The following is an 8,201-nucleotide window of genomic DNA, read 5'->3' on the forward strand; positions in this document are numbered from 1 at the left end:
CACTCTTCCCATGCTTATTAAACAGTGCCACCTGCACCAGACCCAGCGAAGCTCTCCCATCAGTCAGGCCTCGGCTAAGGGTCCCAGATCATATATTACCATTAACTAAAGCCCGCTTGAACCGTTGATGGTGAGTAAAGGCAGCAGTTTCTAGGACCTGTTTATAAAAATCTTTCCAGCAAAAAAATGAATTCCTCAAATTGTCATCTTTTATAAACCTGTTTCATTTTCTCTATATAGTAATTCAAGCAGCAATTAGCAAGTTGTTTAATTAATGAACTATCCTCTGCATGTCACCAAGGTGCCTCCAGCACAAATGTTCATAGGTACTAGCCAACGAAGTCAATATTTTGTCACTCAAAGCCTCTGAAGCTGACCACCTTGATAGCCCTAATGGCATAAAATAGGATTCGAGGCATGCAAGACAAGGCTAAGAAGCAAAGAACAATTTTCAGGAAAACAAGCATGGATCCAGAGGCAGAAGACAGCAAGACAGAAGCAGAGAAGAGAGAGAAGGGACCAATCTGCATAGACGTCAGTGGCTAAGAAAAGCACAGGAAGTTTCTAGCAAATATAGGACCGTTTCTGACATTCAAATCCAAAACTGATGATTTACATGGCTTTAAGAGCCTCAAACCTCATTGTGGCTCCTTCTTTTAAAAAGCTTCCTGCTTTGTTCCAAATACTGCTTATCGTTGGTATTGTCAACAGCTCTGCGGCTGGGAGAGATTAATTAAGTGATAGGTCAGACACAATGAGGTGAAAGGGCATGTCCACCCAATCAGGGCTGATTCGTCCATTTCAGGGTGGAGCAACTTATTTTTTGGACACACACACACACACACACACACACACACACACACACACACACGAGAGAGAGAGAGAGAGAGAGAGAGAGAGAGAGAGAGAGAGAGAGAGAGGAGAGAGAGAGAGAGAGAGAGAAACCAATTTTAGTTCCATCTCAAGGGGGATTTGTCCACAGGGATGTCTGAGCTCTTCTGGTGAGGGGTATATAGCTGGAAAAGAATATTTTGCAGACAGAAAAAAAAATCTAAAACTCTCCACTCTGTCTTTTTGAGGTATGAAACGAATCCCAACCATCAATCTTGTTTGCTGTTTGCTGCTGAAGTTTTCCAGGCTGGGTGAGAGCATATTTTTGTAAATATTATTATCTTACAAAATAGCTAATTGGATGGTTATAAATAAAATTGCTATATAACAATAAAAATTTAAAAGTTAATTTTCACTCCCTTCTCCTCTCCCTAAATGTTTGATGCAAAGCAACTCCTTCTCTCAAGCCCACTTTTAATTTTTAGAGAGCAAAATGAGAGAAAAACAGGGAAAAGAAAGAGACTAGGAGAGGCAGGAGAGGGAATAAAGGAGGGAAAAGGGGAGGGTCTGAGTGTTATGGATGATATTTTTCCAAACCAACTAGAGATTATCTTTGAACCTTCATCCTCCACTCCTCCACACCTTTCTAAATAAATCTATAGATTAATGAGAAATTTGTTAATGGGGGAAATTCATGTGGTTAGTTAGCTTGGTTCCTAAGCAGAAGGGGTGGAGGACTTTAGATCCTACCCCCCAAAATGGTTCCCTCCCCATTTCTTCCTTGGTGCATCAGTGTGGGTCAAAACTGGTTGCAAAATTGTGAGTGTGTCTGTGTGTGTGTTGTGTGTGTGCAACAGAGAGATGGATTGACAGACAGAGTGATGTAAACTCTGAGCCTGTGAACAAGGCTGGGTCACATTAAAGTAAATTGCTCTGGGCAGACTCCAAATAAGAGATTTGGAATATTTTTACTTCATTCTTGAACATGTATGCTAATAAAATTTCTATTTTTTAAGTTTTTTCTCTTCTTTTCTTTTTTTTCCAGACGAGTGTTAAGCAACCATAGGGATGTTATTCAATTGACTAGCCATTTCCCTTTGCCAAAGAAACTGAATGCTAGTTTCTTAGTTATCCAATTATTTAAATCATCTGGGATCTATCTATAGTTCTAAAACTGAGCAGAAATACTTAACAGCCTGATCAATAGCCATTGACCGTCAACATACCTCGCACCCTAACATGCACAGCTTGATCATGTATATTTGATCATTGAAAAATTCAAAGCATCTTTAGCAGTAAGTATATCAAGCTTCCCATAAAACAGTTTGTCTCTTTCGGTGGTCTTAAAAGTGTGAGCTGCTCTCTCTCTCTGCATCCATCTATCCATCCATTTACACACACACACACACACACACACGCACACACACACACACACACAGAGAGAGAGAGAGAGAGAGAGAGAGAGAGAGACAGAGAGAGAGACAGAGAGAGACAGAGAGCTCTTTCTGGAGAATTTATTGCTCATATATTTGATGAAGAACATGGTGATTAACTGCAAGGCTGTACATCTGGGCAGCACTTCATATCCATTGCAATAATAAAACACCTTTTTTTTTTTACACATTTTAGCAGAAGAAAGGCTTAGTCCTGCCCACAGATTCAGAGGACCCCAGAGTCTCTGTGTGCGAAACCTCCTTGTTATAAATCCTGCCTTCCTCTTAAGTGATGGCACACACAATTGCACCAAAGGGCACTAAGTTTACTGTGCAAAAGCATTGCAAGAAAAGCTGGTTCCTTCTCCAACCATGCAACGATTTGAAATATATACAGCTGGTTTTTCCACCCCCAATCTGCTTGGCAGCAAACTAGGGCAAGGGTCCAAGTGAAGGGCCACAGGATCCTCAGGGCCGGTTTCCTGAGCATGTGCCACTGTGATCTAGTTACCCCACAAGGAACCGTTTGCGTAGAATTTTCTCATATTCAGGGTTCAGAAAACTGTTTCCAAGTTTCTCCATAAGGGAACCCACAGATCCATTCAATACTTTGGGGATGTGACCCAAAGAATACATCTGGCAAAACTGTTTCGAGTTCCCAGTACAAATTCTTAGAACCTCAACACCAGAGACCACCACAACCCCCAACCTGGAAAAAAAATTACCTGCAAAACCTCCCATCTCCAGAGTCCCCTGCTCTGTATTGCAAACTGTGATCAGCACAAATTATTCGGGGACTCTTCTTTCTGAAAGCAGCAGCATCTGGGCCGAGGCTCCCGTCTTTAAAGGAGGGAGGGGGGACTTCATATGATAATACGTGTAATATGATATGGAATGACAGAATGCATGACAGTTGCCCATAATACAGAGAAGTCAGTCAAAGGACAGAGGGGACATTTGGATAATTACCATCCATTGGCTAGTCAATCACTCGAACACAGAGAAACTGCACAAAACCCACAATGGAGTTGGGAAACAAAAGAGACCCGAGCCAGACTCAGGATTAACCGGTCTAAAGCGATCTAAATGCTTTTGTGTCTGAAGAACTGAGGCTCCGGGGTTGTCCCCCCCACCTCATCCCAGGGAACTAATTGCTGGGATCAGAGATAAGGCTCTCTCCTTCCTTTCCGAGTTCTCTTTGTAGACTGTTCACCACGCAATGAAAAACAAATGATTTCTGTGTGTTCATTAAACTACTTTAAAGTTAAGGGGTGCAGGAGGGAAGCTAGGTGTAGCCCACTGTCCTAAGGTTGAAAGGCTTCCCCCTTGGAAGGTGCTAGAACAGGCTCCCTTGGTCTTAATTCTTTGTTTGAGGGTAAAGTCTTTCCTTCTTGCCCCTTGGAAGAGAATGCTCCTGCACCTGACTGAGGCTGGGCAGCTGTCTTCGTTCTGGCAGAGATGGACGGCTGGTACCCGGCTTTGAGTGAAAAGTCTCTCTGCGTTGCCCCCACACCAGAAAAACACCAGGTCCCCTGTCCAGAGTTAAAGACCCGAACTGCATATCTAATTAAGTGGGGGCAAAGGGGTAACAGAAAAGAGCGTGTAGTCTTCAACATGGGAGGGTGCTGCCGACGGAGTGGTCAGAGAGAAATACTTTTTAAATTGAGGAGTGAGAAAGAAGGAACAAGCCTTTTTAAACCGGGAAGGAGAGAAAATAGACTTTTGGGAAAAGAAATAGAGACCCACTTCTTGCTTAGGGAAAGGAGAAGAAAAGGGGGTAATTCCTCTAGAGACATCAGGAAATGGTGACTTCAGAGACCAAGAGATGGTAGAGAGAGAGGAAGAGAATTCCTTAAAAGACGAGGACTCTAGGGCTCCGTACCGAAAGCCAGACACTTCACTCCCAGGACTGGTAACTATCACCCAGTTCTTTCCAGGGTCTCAATCCACAATTCATCTCGTGTCCCTGGAAGGCCCTCGCAGGTTTCTGGCTGTTGGCAGCGGAAGATTCTATGCCGACCTGAGGGTGCCCGCGGTGACCCAGCCCAGCGCCTTGCAAGGAGCCCTCCCGGACCCTGCGACTCTTACCTTGGTGAGCCCTCGGCAGCGGGTGTGGCAGACTCTGCGGGCAGCCCTGGGCCAGGGCCGGGGCGCGGGGGGCGGAGGTGCAGGACTGGGGGGCAGCAGCAGGGTGAGCACTGGCGGGACTGGCACGGTGCCCAGAGGAGGGGACCGGGAGGAGGGCAGCCCCGGGGCCTGGCGATGCCCGCAGGAGACCGGAGAGGGGCGCCGAGGAGCGAGCCGGGGGACCAGGGGCTCCCTCCTGGGGCCGGCGGGGCGCTCCAGCCTGAGGGGCCAGCCCGGGAGTCCGGGCGGCACAGCAATCGGAGAGGCTGTTGGCTCGCCTGGGCTGACAAGTCAATCAGGGCCCGCGGAGCCCCGTGAGCTGCCACTCTGGCTGCGGCGCGCCGTCCCCGCGAGCCCCGCGCTGCCAGCTGACGGCCGCCTTGAATGGGCTCGGATGGACCGCGGTCATTAGGCTGCGGGTTCTGGCGGGGCCTGCGGGGCCGGCAGGAGCGCCCGGAGGAGGCGACCGCGCCGCAGCGTCCTGGCCTGGGCGCGCCCCGCCCGCTGCCGTCCCGTGCCCGCTGGGCTCCTCGCTCCCCGCCCCCCGCCTCCCCCCCCCCCCCCCGTCACCGGCTTTGCTGGCCCTGCTCCCCGTTTGGCTCGACCCGCCTCCCTCCGTCTCCATCCATCCCCGGCGGCGTCTGTAGATCTCTTGTCTAGTCTCCTGTCCTCCCTGGAACCCTCCCTGTGTCCCCAGTTCTTCCAAGGTAGGACTGCCTCTCTTACCCCTTGCCTCTTGCTCATTCTCACCATTTTCTCCCTCCCTCACATTTCTACGCCCCCCACCCCCAACTCGTTACCACTTTCCCCCTCTGTTCTGAAAGATTGGCTATTCTTTCCTGTCCCTGTTTGGAACAGAGGTCCCCAGAATCCAACTCATTTTCCTGTCCTGGGACCCCAAACAAGTCACCCCAACCCCTCCGTTCAGTTTCATTATCTTTAATACAAGCAAATAAACGAGGGGGGGGGTTGTGAAGCAGAGTATGGAAGCAGGATATTCCAGTGTCTCTGGATCCCCTCCTGAACCTCATACATTAGCAAATTCAGCAGCCACCGTGGCAGCTGCTTGGCGACCAGGGCATCCTGAGACCAATTTAGCAGGGAGCGTCAAGAGTTTTCTTCTGGGGTCTCCAAAACCCCTCCTGAATAGTAACTGTGGTTTCTTAACCCCTGCTCCAGAATTTGATTGGGCACACCCCAGAGCTGCCTCTGATATCCCAGGCTGTGTCGCCTGCAGGTTCTTTCTTACCAGGCCCTCTGATTGGCTTTTAAGTACCAAGAGTCGCTTCCTAAATGTGTGCATCTTCAGAGTACTGATGTGAGTTCAAGATGACTTACTTGGGCAGGACACACCTTCCCAAGCTTGTTCCTCATCCAGGAAATAGAAACAATTACCACTTTTCTTTTTGGTGTTATGAGTTAGATTATTCGTGGTTTGTTTAATGTGCTAGTCTCTGGAAGGTTTCCATCCTGCCCTAGCTTTTATTCAGGTTCTGTGGAAGGGATGGCAGCTGACAAGGCAGGTGTGGTTTGTCACTGGCTCCTAACTGGTGAAGCAAACTGGAGTACAAAATACATATTGTGACAGCAGAACGAGTGTGATGGGACCAAGTGTCCTGGGTAGCTGATCTGGAAGAAGGGACTTTCTCAAGGTGTGGTCCTCAAAGCTGAGACCAGAAGGAGAGACCAGGGGATACAGTAGCTAGAAGGGGATGCTAAAGTAATGGGTGAAGGATGTGTTCTAGGCACAGGCAGAAATGCCATGGCCAGAAACCCATGTGTGGGAGGAGAATGAGGCAGAAGAGGTGGTCCAGGCTGAGGGGGTGGGTCCTATGGATCTTATGTAGGAATCTGAACCTTGGTGGTGGAACCCACAATAATATTAATCTCCAACAACTTCAGTCTGGTTTCCTATTTCTGAACTGGAAGAAGCCAGGTCCAGCAAGACATGCCATTGCCATTTGCTTTTAGTCTTTTAAGGAGGTTACCATCTCTTGTCCTCCACCACCCTGTCCTAAGCACTGTCCACCTCAAAGTGTCATCTCTTTCTTCACCTAGGTGACCTGCCCAAGAGCACATAGCTAGGGTTAGTTCTCTTTGTCACCCACTCAGGTATACAGAAGTTGTCCGCAAACAGCTCTCTAACCAATAACTAGTGGCCGCTGGGATCATCTACTGTGTGACAGGCTATGTGTTGGGCATTGTCCCTGCCCTCACAAGACAATGATAGACACTTTGGAACACAGGAAATCGATGACCAGTATAAGGGAGTCTCACGGGGTGCTTGAGACTGGAAGGTCTCTGAAGGTAGGCCAGCCTTGAATTGATTAACATACTAGTCCCACAGGGTGTGCTACTACTATTCCTGCAAAAGGCAGACACTCAGTAACACATGCTGAGAGGATGGAAACAAAATAAAGCTTCCACGAAGAGGGTTGAAAAAGAAGCAGGACTCAAATGAGCCACGGAGGAGACCTGCCTACGAAGATGAAGCCAGCAGCAGGCAAAAGGTCTTTAGAGAGCATGGAAGCTCTTCTTTACAGCCAGGTAAGTTGGTTTCAGGCACTTCCTGCAGTAACCTCTGCCAGCCTTCAGGGCATCCCTGCCTCTTGGGCAAGGTTACCTTCCCTTTTCTGATAAACTGCTAAGGTCCGGAAAGGTGAGCTCCCCTGACCCAGAGTCCTGCACGGCCTGTTTTAGGGTTTGAACCCAGGCCTGCTGGTTCCTTTTCGCTAAAAGGAAGAATCAAAAGAAAGAGAAGGCAGAGTGAAGAAAGAGACAGCTGAGAACAAAAGAAAGACGGTGGTGAAGGAGTTAGCTCCGCAAGTAATATTTCTACTTAAAAACAATTCCCATTTCCCAGCCCTGCCGAGGCAGGCACGGCGGATCTGAGGCAAGGCCGGCCCTCTGACTCGCAGGAGCCTGCCGAGGGGCCCCGAGAGCTGCTTCAAAGCCGGCCTCTTCGGCACAAGCGCTTTTAAACTTCACACGGGGAAACTTTCCAGGGCTGACTTTCTGCACTTTGTTTCCAAATCAAGAGATGGGGAAGTCCCTCTCAGCCCAGCGGGGAGGAGAGTTAACTTGCCCTGGGGTCTGGGCTTGGCAAGGGACTCCCCAGACTGGGCGACCTGGCCCTCCCCGCACACACAGATGGGGGCGGCGATCTGTCCTCTGTTTGTAGTAGTCTCCGGAAGAGAATCAGGACGTGGACTGCCCCTGGTCTCTTAGGGGGTGATGAGGCCTCTCTTCCCCGCCTACATCTGTTTCTTCCCAGGTTCCCCTGGTGACAAAGTGGGACCTTCTCGGGAGGACCATAATGTTCTGCCTTCTTTACACAGCAGCAGCTTCAAAACTAGATCATTCTGCCTGCCATCCTCTGATCGCCATGTCCAGAGGCAACAAGGGTCTTTCTAAGCCCTGGCTCCTTCTGATTTTTGGAATACAGATTTGGTTTTTGGATGTACATCAAGAGGCTGGCTCCGTGCATTTTAATTAAGCTGTCTTTTTTTTCATTTATTAGCAATACACTCCTCTTAACTATGATTTATTTGTTAAACAAAGCGCCATAAGCCGTCACTTATTCATCTTAATTTCAACAAAATTAAAGTAGTCGCTGTTAGATTGCACCTAATTGCACTTGCAATGAAAAGAACGGAGATGTTAATCAAAATAAATTGAAGATAAACAATAAAATCATTACATCTTTGCAATGGTAAGTGTAACTAATCAGTTTTGACTCGGAGCGACTGAACAGGAATAATGAATGTGTCACTGAAGGTTGGTTCATTAAGAGAAGCCACAGAGACCTGG

General features: G+C 48.3%; 1 protein-coding gene across 2 annotated transcripts in view; it reads right to left on the minus strand.

Annotated features, from left to right (window-relative positions):
- Lhx2 (LIM homeobox 2) overlaps window positions 1–4,947 on the minus strand; it is a 28,778-nt gene extending 23,831 nt beyond the window's left edge. The window contains exon 1 of one of the 2 annotated variants that reach the window (XM_041675259.1): window positions 4,353–4,947. The gene's annotated coding sequence lies outside the window, so the exon portion shown is untranslated. Of the gene's footprint in view, window positions 1–4,146; window positions 4,228–4,352 lie in introns of those variants that run through there. The other variant, XM_041675260.1, reaches the window with a different exon arrangement.
- Between the last annotated feature and the right edge of the window lie 3,254 nt (window positions 4,948–8,201).

The sequence above is a fragment of the Microtus oregoni genome, unplaced genomic scaffold (assembly GCF_018167655.1).
Source record: "Microtus oregoni isolate MIOR12 unplaced genomic scaffold, Mior012 000025F_ref0000491, whole genome shotgun sequence".
Classification (NCBI taxonomy): domain Eukaryota; kingdom Metazoa; phylum Chordata; class Mammalia; order Rodentia; family Cricetidae; genus Microtus; species Microtus oregoni.